This window comes from Paramisgurnus dabryanus, chromosome 16 (genome assembly GCF_030506205.2).
Source record: "Paramisgurnus dabryanus chromosome 16, PD_genome_1.1, whole genome shotgun sequence".
Classification (NCBI taxonomy): domain Eukaryota; kingdom Metazoa; phylum Chordata; class Actinopteri; order Cypriniformes; family Cobitidae; genus Paramisgurnus; species Paramisgurnus dabryanus.
This window is the reverse complement of record NC_133352.1, coordinates 11,955,612-11,971,263: the sequence shown is the minus strand read 5'-3', so window position 1 is coordinate 11,971,263 and position 15,652 is coordinate 11,955,612.

Here is a 15,652-nt window from a genome sequence, read left to right as displayed (position 1 = left end):
CCATTTTTAATTTAATCCAAATGTCTCCAGTGGGCTAATATGTGTCTCCTGAGGTGAAACGGTACATTTGTGGGAGAAAACGATTCTTATTTTTAGCTAGTTTATTAAAATCAAAACCTAAACCAATGCATATCAGCTAAATTTCAAAGTGATCTTATGAGAATAGGTGTGTATTTTTATGTAAAGTGTGATTGTACCACACATACATTTACGTACGTTTTAAAGGGGCCATGGCATGAAAATCTGAGTTTACCATGTTTAAGTGCTAAACTTGGGTTCCCAGTGCTTCTATCAACCTAGGAAATGTAAAAAAGATCAATCCAGTAACATAGTTTTGGTAAACCATTCTCTACAAGCATGTGAAAAAATAGGTCATTTAAATTTGGCTCTCCTTATGATGTCATAAGGAGCTCTTCTACTAATACCAACCACGGCACTGCCATTTAGTGCAAAGAGAGAGAGAGAAAATAATTTGCAGCACAATTGAGTTCCAATTTCAACAAACCAACATCATTGTGATCAGTTTTTGCACTTCATTCGCTCATTTGCATTTTAAAGGACACACCCAAAACGACAAAGTGGCAATTTTAACGTTATTAATTTTAAAGAGTAACTAAACCCTAATCCAACTTTTTTAGTTACTGATCTGTAAGAATGATGGTTTATTAGTGCTGTTCATTGATTTTAGTAAGTTTTTTAACATTTGGATATGAAGTGTTTCAAAACTACAATATTACTCGTAAAAACGAGTAAGTGCTGCCCTCTTCAGGTTGAATGGTGGCTACTGCAGTTGAATTTTCCTATTGGATGTTGGGTCCAAAAAATGACTCGTGACGTAAGCAGGTTCAAGCTCACAACGCCCTTGTTACGATCTCACCAAACACTTGGTACGAGCTTAGTTCGTCCCCTCTATCTCTGTTGGGATCTGCCCACTTTTCTTGCATTTTTCAAATATTGCCAGTGGGTGGAGTCAGGCTCTGACCAGGGGTTTAGTTACGCTTTAAATTATTCATTATACATTATACATATGGTATTTTGAGCTAAAACTTCACATGCGCTCTTGGGACATCAAAGATTTGTAAATGTATATTTTGTCTTACAGAAGCTGTATACCTCCATCGTGTTAAGTCAGTCACAATGCACACGGCATTTCAAACACTGTCATAGTCTCCAGACTATTAATCTAGTGTCTGACCTACATTGCTTCGTATCCCTCCAGCAGTTGCAACTTACTCTCAGATCGTGCCTTCAAACTTGAGATGAACATCATCATGATGTCCAATTGATGGATGCACTCCAGCGCAATTCAGCCATTTTAGAGGCGCCGATAGCCCACGCATCTTGTTGAGAGATGCATTGTGGGTCTTGGTGCCCTTGAATGGTCCAGCAGCATGTTAATGCTGATAGATGAGCTGACATTGATGATACTCAAAACCTGTCCGTCAAGATAGCGCCCACTGGCATCTGAGATGACCTTATGTTTGTTTACAAACTTGAATATTAAATCTCCATTTTGGGCGGATACTTATTTTATTAAGTACTTCTCGCATGCCAGGCATTAGCATCCATCACTTAAGCAACTTGAGTGACTTTCTTAAAGGTGAATCAATATGCAAAGTAGTTAAGCTGTAAGCTTTCCGCAGGTTTATTCACACCAGCGGCATAAGGGAGGGGTGTTTAGAAAACCAACACTATCTCATGGCAATTTGTATGTATTTTAAGAGGTGGCTAATTCGTTTTAAGTCCAAGACCACATTTGTACATTTTTGTATGATTTGCCTTGACCCCTGTGATGTTGGGGTAAGGGGTGGGGTTTCGTTATTACTTTTTATGGTTATTATATGTTTTTGAACAATTAACTTCATACGAACTAAATATGTACAAATTCTCGTGAAATCAGAAAACAATAGTGGCACAAAAATGTCACAACCACATCCAAAGACATCCCATGATAAAAAATGGTTTTCAAAAAGTATGTGCATTATGCCATAAGTGTTTTTATTTTTTTTTTAGCATTGCATAGCTTGTCAGATAACCAGTGAAACCACAAGACACAAATGCTCAGCATGCACCATTCTAATTACTCATAACGATTGCTTGTTTTTTAAGCAACTCAAAGGAATACTTTAATGAGACGAGTTAAGCATATAAACACCGCTTCATTTTAACTCTGCCTCTCACAGATAGGAGTTTCTTACATAGCTGTCACTGCAAGTGATTTTAGCATCTCCAAAACTAAGAGAACAAAACCCTGGACCTTTCTGACCCTGTAGTTAGAACCGCATCCCATTAGAGTTATCAGCCAGAGGATGTTTGTGCCGTCCTCACAAGGCCCGAGTGCCTCTCAAACTCAAGCTTCTTTCAATTAGCTCCCTAAATACAAGTGCATCCTTGTTGCATTCATCAAAACTGAAAGATGTCAAAGCTTTTGTGATTAAATGAAAAAGAAGCAAATGTCTTCCTCTGTCTTCATTAGTTAGGTGCGTCATTAACAGCAGGCTTTAGACTTCTTGAAATTTTATTATAACATAAATCATAAATGAACAGAAGTAGGACAGAAGCGCCCTCAGGGTAAAAGTCCCATTTGTTTATTTCCTCCCAAATTACTAAATATCCACAAAATAAGAATGCCAGTCTGTCGCTATGCATTGCAAAACATGATTTTTAAATATGGCAAACATTGTAAAAAAAAATGCAGCATGAAGTTTAAACAACTTTATTTTGCAAGTCAATTCAGCCTTCTATTTGTGAATTTTTTTTAATTTAATTTGTTAAGTAAATAATTTTTACACTATTCACCCTGTAAAAAATTGCATAATTTTTTGTCAAATCAACATACTGTATATTTTTATTTTACTTTTGGTCCTATCATACACCCTTCGCAATGCAGCACGCTGCAAGTGCTTTTTTGCTAGTTTCAGCCCGATGCAGATATTATTTTCAATAATAGCCCAATATTGTTTTTGTTACTTAAAGAGGGCGTTAGTAATATGCGCCTGTAAACGGGACGTGCTCATGGTGCGCAACAGTACAAAAAGGTTTTTAAATGTAAAAAAATTAAATGTTAAAGATTATCATTGTGTCTCTTGGACATAAATTACAGGGGCCTCATTTATCAAGCATGCGTACAAACAGAAGTGTGCGTAAAGTGTGCGTAGGAACAGTTTTACGCAAAGTGTGGAATTTATCAAATTGTACTTAGACGTAGAAATGTGTGTAAATATACGCACACCTCGGAGTATGCGTACGCAGAGCATCTAGTGGTATAATAGCGATACTACACAGGACCGTCCATCCCCAGTGTTAAAAGAACACTTTGTCTATTTATTATCCACCCCCAGGTGTTAAAAATGATTACTGTTAATAAAGTAACTGCAAATCAGTATTGAAGTTAATTAATGAAATAAGTGTCTAACCCTATATAAGAAAGCTCCGTCAAATGCTTGACACAGTGGCTTATCTTGCATTATTGGAAGACTTGGCAAATAATCCATTCTGCCGGGAGCGCGTTTTCAGAGATCGCGCCGATGATGCTGGTTATGCGGTTGTCCAAGGAAAGTTCTGTCATTGTCTGTCCTCCTACAGATTTCACGTCGGTGTGCTGTGACGCGGTTTTTTTTTTTTTTGGCTGATAATTTAATGTCAAACCACTTTTTTATTTCTAGAAGTGTTCTCATACCCAACGGAATTAAACTCACTGGTATGTTCCCATGCAGATTTGTTTTCTTTTGTTAGTCATTCCTCCCGTACTAAGTGAACCAAACAGATGTGTTATTAACCTCATCCACCAGTAACTCAATTTCTGTGTCTGTAAAGTTCCTCTTTTTCGCTCTCTTTGTCATTATTGCGATGAGGGAAAAAGCACAACCACGTGACTTATAACGGGAGGTGTTGTCACCATATATGGTTCATTGGAGGCGTTTCGGAATGCAAATGACCATGAACGTGCACGAGCATGGTGCTTAAAAACAAGTGGGATTTATCATCAAGGGTTACTTACTGATGTGCGTACGAACCCGGTGCACACGTTTGATAAATCCCGATTTTTTTGTACTTAGGCACATTCTAAATTTCATTCGTAGGTACAAATATAGAACATTTTCTACGCACTGTTGATAAATGAGGCCCCAGGACTTCAGAAGGCGTGAAGAGCTGCTTCACCTGTAGTCTGGTAAGTGAGCAGATTTATTTTGCATTTTGAAAGTGCTAATATGTAATATTGCATTTATTTCGATTTTTTTATGCTACAACTTATTTATTGATGACTTTGTACCTTTGGATATGGTGAGATGAAACCATTTTTAAGTAATTTTTTTTAAACCACTTAGGGCGCTGTCCTAGTGCTGACAATAAAGTATTTTTACTTTATGCAAACTGTTTTTTTTTTTGCATATTTGTAAATTATTTCCTTAAAAAAAAATCATGCATTATACTTTATCAGCAAATAAAACACTGCATATTTTACTTGTTACTCCACTACTTAAATAGCAACTTTTAAAGATAACCAAAGCTTTAATTACAAAAAAAAACATTTCAATAAATATATAGAGATTTTTTAACATCAATCTTAAACTGGTGGTCTTCTTCCTCTGTTTACAGTTTATCAGCTTACAAACTCCACCTTGGCGTGAGCACAACTGGCTTTTAAAGGGGACATATCACAGAAATCGGACTTTTTTCATGTTTAAGTGCTATAATTGGGTCCCCAGTGCTTCTATCAACCTAGAAAATGTGAAAATAACAACCTATTAACTTAGTTTTGGTAAACCATTCTCTATAAGCATACGAAAAATAGCTCATTGGAATTTGGCTCCCCTTGTGACGTCAGAAGGGGATAAAATTGCCCCTTAATCTGCACTATCCAACCACAGCACTGCCATTTAGTTCAGAGATCAGCTCATTTGCATTTTAAAGGACACACCCAAAACGGCACATTTTTGCTCACACCTACAAAGTGGCAATTTTAACATGTTATAATAAATTATTTATGTGGTATTTTGAGCTTAAACTTCACATACATACTCTGGGGACACCAAAGATTTATTTGGCTTTTTTAAAAAGTATTAAGAGAATAGGAACAACCCTTTTAGACTGTGCGGCAGGCGCATAGACCATTTCTCCCATCGTTAAACTAGCAAAAGTGGATTACAGGTAAAACTTAAAATAGTAGGTTGCTGCTTTTTTTCCTGACATGATGACATACAATATACTATTTCTGTATGAGAGTAGGTGTGAGTGGGCAAAGTATTTATATGTGATCTAGATTGAACTCTAACATGTGTTCCTATAAGCCGACAGCTCTGTTATTGTCAAAAAAATGTGCACAACCAACTACACTACAGCTCAGACAACATAATGTGTCTCGAGATAACAGACCCATCCAAGTTTGTTGGTTTCGTTCAGGCTTATAAATCAATAGTTTTCGGTAACTTTTAAAGTGGCCTTAAGTGTAACTTTAAAAAACACAAAAGCTTTAAGTTTCCTAACAGTCATGTACCTGAACAGAGTCTGCATAATTGGCACTTATCTTTATATATTTTGAGTCTGAGCCACCGATGAATCAATTTCACTTTATGCTAAACTCTGCTTTGAATACACAACTATCTGTCCATGTTGCTTTCATATTAGTACTGTTCTAAAGCATTTACTGCTTTTCATGCGTAACGGCTATAAACAAAATCAGAGAACAAAGCTCTTATTACACATTGAATGATTTTTTGTGAATAGTTATGGATGCAGTATACAGATATAAATTAGGAACAAGCAGCGATGAAAGGGCCCTCGCACACATGGCCATGGAAAGCAGTGAACAGTGGCCGATATGCATTTAAGTGGGTAAAAATTGGCGTTTCTTACTCATAACAATGACATGTTTTCAGTCATATTTTGTGACTTATTTATTAAAGACAGTTTACCCAATTACCTAATGAAATTATTATGATATTTAGAGAATTTTACAATATTTAACATTTTAAAACTTTAAAATGAATAGCATTTCTGTATTTATATTTAGTTTGTTTGCCATGCCACACAAAAACGCGTTTTCTCCTGCTGTCTTCTATGCAATACGTAATTACTACTACTAAGCAATAATTACAACAAAATACAACATAAATTCACAAAATATGTTACTTTTATTCATTTTCTGTAATCCACATCTTTAAAATTCATACGATTGCGAGGAACAGATCCAAATTCAGCCCTTTATCCAGCGATCTTGATCCGAGTTCTCATCAGCAACCGTAAAGTCAGATCCCGCGTTCGTTAAAGATTTGAATTCAAATATTGTGCCTCAAGAAGCTTTACGACACATTGCTTTTGGCAGTGATATCAAAGCTCATTGGCTCTTTGAGTGCCACGTGACATATTTGCATCATTTCCATTTCCGTTTGTGTACGTTTGAAAATAAAAAAGCTCGTCGTGACAGAGGGAAGCCGGATCACGCTGATCAAACTCTTGGATTAATAACTTTAATACTTCTCTTTAATTTACTTCATATACTCCAGAGAGGACCGCGGCTGCAGCACATCGTCATTTTAACTACTTTTGGTACTGATTTTAATATTCGCAATAAATAAATTGTTGTGCACACTCTTGTCTGCCTGTTATGTTTTTTTTTAAACAGTAACGTTAAATGATTTTAATAAACTATTTTGCGTAGGACTGTAGCACCTTAAAATATCTTTTGAATGCTATATTGTTACTAATATGTTCCTAAACATATCTGTCCGTTACGTTGCATAATATAAAAAGAATACATTACGTATTTAAACATTTTGTATAAAAAGAGTTTGGGTTTAGGGTAAGGTTTGGGTTTAGGGTAAGGTTTGGGGTAGGGTTAAGGTGGTAACATATCGCTAAAATGGTTAAAAGGAAATTATACAGCAATCTTTATGGAATGAAAGATACGTAAATTTGTTACGTTTTTTAGCTGTCAAAACGTTATAATGCTACGTTTAAATGTTGTAAATACGTCTACATTGTACGTTTTACCATCTATTTAAACGTACAAAAAATAAGTTTTTTGTTTTTTAAAATTACGTGTAAATACTAAGTATTAACAGTGAGACCAGGCTGAAATAAAATATATAATATTGACATGTTGACAGGACTAATACATTAATTATTTACATATTAACAGCTTTACAGAGGTACAAATTTGTTAGTTTTCATATTTATAAATATTAAAATCACGGGCATTGGTGGGTTTTTTTAATGAATACATTACGTATTTTTAAGATGGTTTGGGTTTAGGGTAAGGTTTGGGGTATGGTTAAGGTGGTAACATTATCAATAAAATGGTAAAATGGAAATTATACAACAATATTTACGGTAAATAATTTCCGTTTTGTAGCTGTAAAACTTTAATATTGCTACAATTAAATGTTGCAAATATGTCTACATTGGACACTTCAGCATCTGATAATGTTTTGTGTTTTGAAAGTTACAAATAAATACTACCTATTAACAGTGAGACCAGGCTGTAAATTTAAATAGCAGCACATAGATAACTTCATATCTCATTGTTTTTTACATGTCTTGGGTAAATGGTGCATAAGACATGCAATGATGGCCAGACACACAACATACACACCAATCGATAAAGACAACCCTTAAAAAACTCTCTTTTTAAATGAAACAAAGAGAAGAGTACCACCACCTTCTTTAATGTTTGTATCAGGTCTGTAAAAATAGGAGTTTACATTTTTTGGACGACAGTCTCATAACCATGTCCATAGACAAGGTTTTGAAAATTTGTGCTATCCCAGGTGAAAAAGTACACTTTTTTTAAGTAGTGTCTACCGAATGTTGTGTCCTGTCAGCAATAACTTGCCTGTGCTGAATAATGCACCTTATTTGATAACTGTTAGTTCAGGTGGTCACCCTGGTCACCTACAGTAGTGTTGCCAGATATTAGTATGAAAAACTAAAATAATAGGTCATAAAGAACAAAGTAAGTTCAAACCTTGTCTTTCGGAATTAAATAATAGAAATCGCTTACACTAACCTACAATTAATCATCACTTTATAAATATCCCAAAGTGTCACAGTAATTGCTAAAACATTACTTCTAAAGAGGATTTTTAACAATGGGATCTTGCAGCATTGTGAATTCTGCACCTGCGACCTCAATCTCCATCATTTTACATTAAACTATACAGTAAACTGTCCAAAATTAATTATATACGTGGATGCCTAATTTGTCATTCAAAAGAACTTGAATGGACCTTGGTGACCTCATGGCTATCGCTACACTCTCAGAAATAAAGGTACAAAACTGTCCCTTTTCTGTCACTGGGGCTGTACCCTTTCAAAAAGTACAGCTTTGGACCTAAGGATTTCATTTCAGTACCTCAGACGTACATACTGGGACCAAAGAGAGCTTATTAGTACCTCAAAAATACATATTTGTATTTCAAAGGTACATATTGGTACTAAATGTTTACATATCTGTACTTAATGGTCCATACAATTACCTTCTTAAAGGGTGCTGCCCCACTGACAGCTAGGGTAGATATTTTTACTTTTTTTCTAACAATGTAGGTCCTTGTGTATACGTTTTTATAAATGTACGTTTATAAAAGTTATTTTTTATGTGTTACCAATTGAAGTTTTTTTTTTTTAATAGAGCAGCTTTTACTTTTTACAGTGTACCATGAATCCAGTCTATCCAAACAGAAAGACATTTTAAAGCACAAATGAATTTAAAGTACATAAAAATAGGACTTCAAAGTGTCAAAGAAAATGTCCAAGTGAAAAACGTCCAGAAATCTAATTTTGCTACTTGTCTAGAACAAATCCAAATTGATCAAATTGGTTTTTGAAAAAAAACCTCTATAAACTGTTTTAACATGAAACCTTAAACTGCAGAGGTAATTACAAAAGCGTGTTGATATTTGATTGCTTTACACGCTTAAGATTCTGAGACTCAAGCAACTGTGAATTGGTTTCTGACAAAACTCTAAGGTGACTGATTAATGGACCTGGGGCTCCCCATGGATTTTATAATTATGTGAAATTTTACAGCAAATAGTTCTCAGTAAGCAAAAAGGTTATGTCCGAACACACTCTTACAGTAAATGTGTGAATTCAGTTATTCAATGATGTTTGTCAATAGTTTCCAGTATTTTAGAAGATAAAAGCAACATGACATTTAATTCCCCAAAAGTTAGATCAGCACCTCCAGCCTAGGACAAGCATCGGAAATACAACACACAACGAGGCCGCTTGTTAAAACAAATTAATAACTATGCCAAACTACCGAACTTACAAAATCATAATTATATTTAAACATTCTACAAAATAAAAAAATACATCTAAAATCTAACAAATAAAGGACCTATCAAAGGTTCATTGCAGTGAGAGTGGTGGAGCCAGAGGGGTGTCTGGGGTGGCACTGGACCCTTTCACCTCACTTCCCGTTAATCAAAGTGTTTGTTTCGATGTGCAGAAGCGCAGCACATTGTTAATAATAAATATTAAGAGAGAAGGTTGGAAGAATGTGTGTAGTATTTGTCTTTCTGTCTTATATCAATTTTACTGATTATTTTGTTATCTTTATAGAGGATTATTCCAATGTAACTAGAGTAGGATTTGTTAATTCCACATAGCTTTCAACTGCTTCCTGTTTATCTGAATTGAATCCAGAATGATATTATCAATATTATTTTGGACATGAAGAGCTTGACTTTTCCAATTAGAGTCATGAGTGTTATTAAATGAGACTGACAGCATTGATTTGCTACTGTCTAATCATGACAAGCTGCCAAAATGAAAGAAAAAATCAAGATAACAGTGCACCTCCACAGCCTCAAACCATTAACATTATTATAGCCATTTATTTATTTCTCCAAGCTGTGGCTTCTAACCTTCTGGCAAAGTTACAAATAAATAAATAAATAAGGAAAATACATTTTCCCATAACAATAATAACAACAATTCTAGTCTATTGTCTTGGTTTTGTGCAATCGGCTGATTCTGGCCTTTTTTTTTAAGAAAGAGATTCACGGAGTAAAAACAACAGATGTGTACTTTTGAGAATTGTAAATTATATACTGGTTTGACCTCCATCTCACTGCCCTGCTGTCTAATATTTTCCAGTTAAATATAAAGCACTGCTTGAGTTCAGACAAAACACACAAACACTAAGGGATGAATTTTATTTTGCAGTACTAAAGCTACTTTTATATTCATTCCAGTTTAACCAAATAAAAACTTGTAAAAAATGTAAATATTAAAGTGACAATTTGTAGTTTTTCAACCTTCATAATATATTTTCAAGACCCTTGTAATGGTACATCGACTTAAAATAGGTGAATGACATGTCCACCATAGCCTGACGGGGTCTGTATCGCTTTTACTCGTACTTTTAAACTTGGAGATTCCGGTAGTAACCCGGGCACAAAACAAAAAACTACAAAAATCTGCTTTACGGCATACGTCACTTTCTCCACTTCCTCAAATTCGGACGTGAGAGCGCAACTATTTATTTTCCTGATGTTTTTGTCATGGCCAAAGCAGCAACTAAGATAAAGAAACCCAAGGTTTTGTCGGAGGAGACCAGAAAGAGAAAACGGGAGAGTGACAGAATTAAAAGAAGGACGAGGATCAATTATATTGGGCCAGCGTTCGCTCGCTGGCGTAACCTAAAGAAGGAGGAGGGGTTTCTGACCGATGCTGACTTGGTCGTCATGCTTTTGTACTAGTAAGTAATGTTATAATGCAAGTCGTCTCTGTCGCCTGAACACTCTTTTTTATGTTAATTTTACTGGAGGCTACTTGGAGAGTTTAGAGAGAGACTTATCATGTGACATTGTGGCGCCATGGAAGCGTCATGGTCCTATGACATGGCGATCCGGGTTTGATTCCCCTTTAGGGCAGTATATTTTTAAGTAAAAAACTTTAACCAAGCGTCCACCATTACAACTGGCTTGTAAACGTGAGCTACACAATTTTTTGGCATTTTATTAAAATAAAACCCATGAAATTATATTTTATGACACATGACATACTGGAAGACACACTTTGTGACCTAAAGAGTTGTCTTCTTTTCCTTTGCGACAGTGCTGCGGCGCTTGTGGCCTCTAGGGGCGCTAGACGTGAAAAATACATGTCTAGCACCCCCTAGTGGCCAAAAAGTTTCATGGTGTGCCTTTAATATTATGAATATTAAAATATTATGTATTAAGTAATTATTATTATTATATTTAAGTTATTATTATTATTAATAAGCATAGGTTAGGATGCTATAAGGCTCACTGATTTAAAGTGAAGCATGATTAGTGTCTTTCTCTGTAGAGTGGAAAGCTGTTACTGTTAATGTATGGATCTTTAAGTCTACAGCCTCTTTGAGTTTGCCGTATATCTGGTTGCCATAGAAACAACTTCAAATGCTGTTCACTGTCATCCTCTCAGTGCAAACCACTTCTTCCTTAGAAATACTTTTATAAAAAAAGAAAACAATGATGAGCTGAATGAAACTTGTTCATGTCAGTGAGCAAATATTTGTTATTTTTGTCACTCTGGGAGGCAAGTCATTAAGGATCATTAAAGATCACACAGTTGAAGACAGCTGTGCACTACTTTATATAGCAATTTTAGCACATGCATAGTGTGGCATGTTGAAATTATTTTAAAAGCGTTTCTGTAAATAAATTGTAAATTCACACATGTAAATTTTGTCATTCATGTTTGCATGTAATGCTTTATTGATAATATATTATACTCTGCCTATAAAAGCTTCAGTAAATGGTATATGAGTGGTACATAATATTTCATGCTGGAATAAAATAGTTTTACTTACAGTTTTGATTAATAATCGTAGCCGCCTTCACCTTGTTACAAAGCCATTTTTTCATCTAATATTATTGGGAACATAAAACGACCTGTCATAGATGGAGTGAAATTAATGTGGCATATTACTATGAATTGTAAATAAGATTACAGAAATTCATTTTGTGCTTGCTTCTCACTTTTTGCTCTCTCAATTAATCTTCGCTATCAATGACAAACCAAACTGATTATTGATACCTGGGTCAGAATATTAAAATGCTGTGACAGTTTTGTTATTTATGAACTATACAATCAGAAAGAATCACAACTACCATAACAGTGCATCCATCCAGTCATCCATTTATCTATTAAAGAACTGTAAACACATTTTATGGAGTGCTTTTCGAGTCAACATTACTAATTTGTATGGCCAAACTCATATGAAGTCATTATAGGGACAGCTTGAGCTGAAGTACAACACTACACAAACAATTATGTCCATTCCTCAAACTTTTTCATTAGTTTCCTCACATGACATCACGGTAGACAGAAACAATAACACATTCCTGTGGCCTCCTGCCATTGTCTGCTTCATAGCCGTGACATTGCTTTGTTATCGTCTTCACCTGAGGTATAATGAATGCAGGACGTGCAGTGGTTTGGGACAATGTATGCCTGTGCTTTTCTGAGACACTTTGCTGATAATTAAAATGCCCTTTAAGTCAAATAGTGTCCTACATAACCCTTGGTGCTGTGATGTCATGGATGAAAAAGCATTTATTCATCAAAGCTCTCTGTGGCCCTGTGTTCTTGTTGGTTTTGGTTTGGACAAGAAATGAAAGAGGGAGCGCCCCAGTGACTTGTTTTTTGAAGTCATTAGGAGTCAGTCTTTCTTCTCATCTACTAGTATGCAGTGGTTCTCTGTATCTACTAGTATGCACTCTTAAAAATAAATGTGCTTTATGATTCCATAGACGAGCCATTTTGAATGGTTTCATAAAAAACCTTTAAAGGTCACATAGCATATGCTGTATTCGCTTATCTCATTAGAGTTGTATTACATCATATATCCAAAGAGTCTTAAGTTTCATCAGATTAATAAAAGTTAGATCAGCTGTACCTTTTCTTTTCGAATAAACCCGTCCCCTTTGAGGCTTCCACGGACGGAACGAGTCACAAGCAAGCAAGACACACAAACCATTATCCCACTAACTATGGACAGCTTATGATTCACTAAATGTTCATGTCGTATACATTAAATGCACATGCACGCTGATTGCCAACAAAACAGACATTTCATGCAGTTTAAAGGCGAACTCACACTTTCCAAACCAAACCGTGTTTCAGCGCTATGTCTCCCCTTCCCACTTCCTCACAACCACGCACTTACACTGTGCTTTTATAGATCCGAACCCGGGCCCGCTTTTGTCATTAGGATTGTTTTGAACAAAGCACGAAGTAAAGCGTTCTCTTAACACTGAAACCCATCGTAATGTTAAGTCTGTGATTTTTATTTTAAGTTGTTTTTGGTGCACGATGTTACACAGCCCTCTCACATGCATTGTATTGCTTAGTTGGGCCGTCGCGTGTGCAAACATTCACGTAACCCTGATCTGTGCATAAAAAGGTTTTTACAAAAGCAGATGAGGATTAGTGGTCGCCTTAGGCGCCTGAGCCCAAGTAAACTGCGCTCGAGCCCACCTCTGCAAGCCGGCCAGGGTGCGATTAACCAAACCGTACCCATGCGCAGTACAGAGTGATCACACTAATCAAACAAACCAGACTTTGGGGGTCAAACGCACCTGGGTGCAGTTTGGTTTGGATAGTTTTAGTGCGCCCTAACCTACCATCTGCGATGCATGAGCCGGTTGGGACTGCACCATATTAACAAAATCCAGCGTTAAACAAACACACACGTACAACTCCGCTGCTAATGCGGATAAACCAACTATATGCATTGTTTCCATAATGCTGGATTCTTTGGGAAGCTTCACAAGCTTAAATTTCCCTCAACAACACACTTCTCTGGTGAAGTTGATTTCATGTAATCTCTTGGTTGGTGTGTGCGTGCACTATTCCAGTTAAGTGCCCATATAAGGACTTTCACTGTACTTCCTGATTGCCCAAAAAAGAAATAGAGCAATATTGTTACGTATTAATCTTTCTTATTAGAATTTTTTTTTTTTAAACTTGTATGAACCCTGGTAAAGTGCATTTGGCACAGAAATATTTAAATAATACTTTTTGACACTTTGCCTATGTTTAGCATGAGGAATCCAACTGTTAAACAGTGTTAAAAGGTGAGAATGCATGAAATAGCTTTACCCCCCCTCCAACATCTGAATAACCTTTTTGTTTCACAAAAGGTTATTTTTGGTCTAAAAGGTTCATCCGTTTATAAAAAGATAAGAAGGAAATGGTGCTTTAAAGAACCTTTGACTGAATATTTTTTTGAGGAATAAAAATGGTTCTTCTATAATCTATAGCAGGGAAGGGCAACTTCGGTCCTGGAGAGCCGGTGTCCTGCAGAGTTTAGCTCCAACTTGCTTCAGCACACCTGCCTAAAAGTTTCTAGTATGCCTAGTAAGACCTTAATTGGCTGCTTAAAGTGTGTTTAATTTATGGTTGGAGCTAAACTCTGCAGGACACCAGTCCTCCAGGACCGAAGTTTCCCATCCCTGATCTATAGCATAGTTGAAAAAACCTTTTAAGCTCCTTTATTTTTGGAGTGTGGTTCCACCTGCCCCACACTTTTCTATAGAAGAGGTTGCAGTTTTATTTTAAGCAAATGCCTTGTCAAAGACTTTTGAGCCTATAACCACCGAACAAGATTGACTAACAACCATACATTTTTTGGCACTGTTCAATGTGGCTTGGCAGCAATCTCCATGAAATTTCCTTTCAAGTCCGCAGCGCATTCTTTTGAACAAGTAAAAGCCATTACCCTCCTCTGCAGAGAAAAAAAATCTTGTAGAGGTTGAAACAGTTTCACGGGTCCTGTAGTTTTTAAAAAAAATCACTTACAAAGGCCTTACTGTTTGGTTACAAGTCTGCAGTGACCATTAGGAATTTACCGAGGTCAGAAAGCAATAATCATGCAATCCTTCAGAGAGCAGAGGCTTTTCAACAAAAACAATACTCAACCAGTAACGTCATACGTGGTTTTTCAACTAAAATAAGACATTTACCCAGTAATTTCCCCAGCTCAACTATCTGTCAATAACTCAAGAGGCACCTGTGAATAAAACGTTCCCTTGACATTTTGGCAGAATCCCACAATTACAATAAAACCTCACTCTTTATTCAGCTCCGATTCGATATCGACGCGACCTGGCCAAGCTATTTAAATACGCCTTTTTGCCAGGCTGATGGGATTTGCCAACTCCGCTCGATAAGCCTTCCCTCACCGACTGGAGGTGTTATCTTTCGCCTCCGTGACACTTTGAGTATTAGGACATGATCATCTATCACAGGGCAGCAGGGAGCAGGGTTAGGGCAGGGGTCTCCGGGCCCCAGCATCTCCAGCTGTCTCATATGGGAGGTTGGCTGCGAACATCTGCTGATGTATTGCAGGCATTGGAGGGTGAGGCTCAGAGACAAGCACAGTCACCTTGCGCTTTCTGCACCGGTGCGGGCAAGACTAATGCATGCGGCATTTCGACAAGGTAACAAACCACCCACTTCATGAGTCAGCCAAGTAGAAAGTTAAGTGAATTTTGGGTTCGGATGTGTATCCACGTAATCGTGAAAATCTGGGAGAGAGGGCGGTTTGGATAGTGGAAAGAGGCATCTGGTTTATCAATGTCACATACAGTCCACAAATGCGAAAAAAAACTTGTGACAGAGATAAGTATTGAGCGTGCAGTATTTACGAGATGGT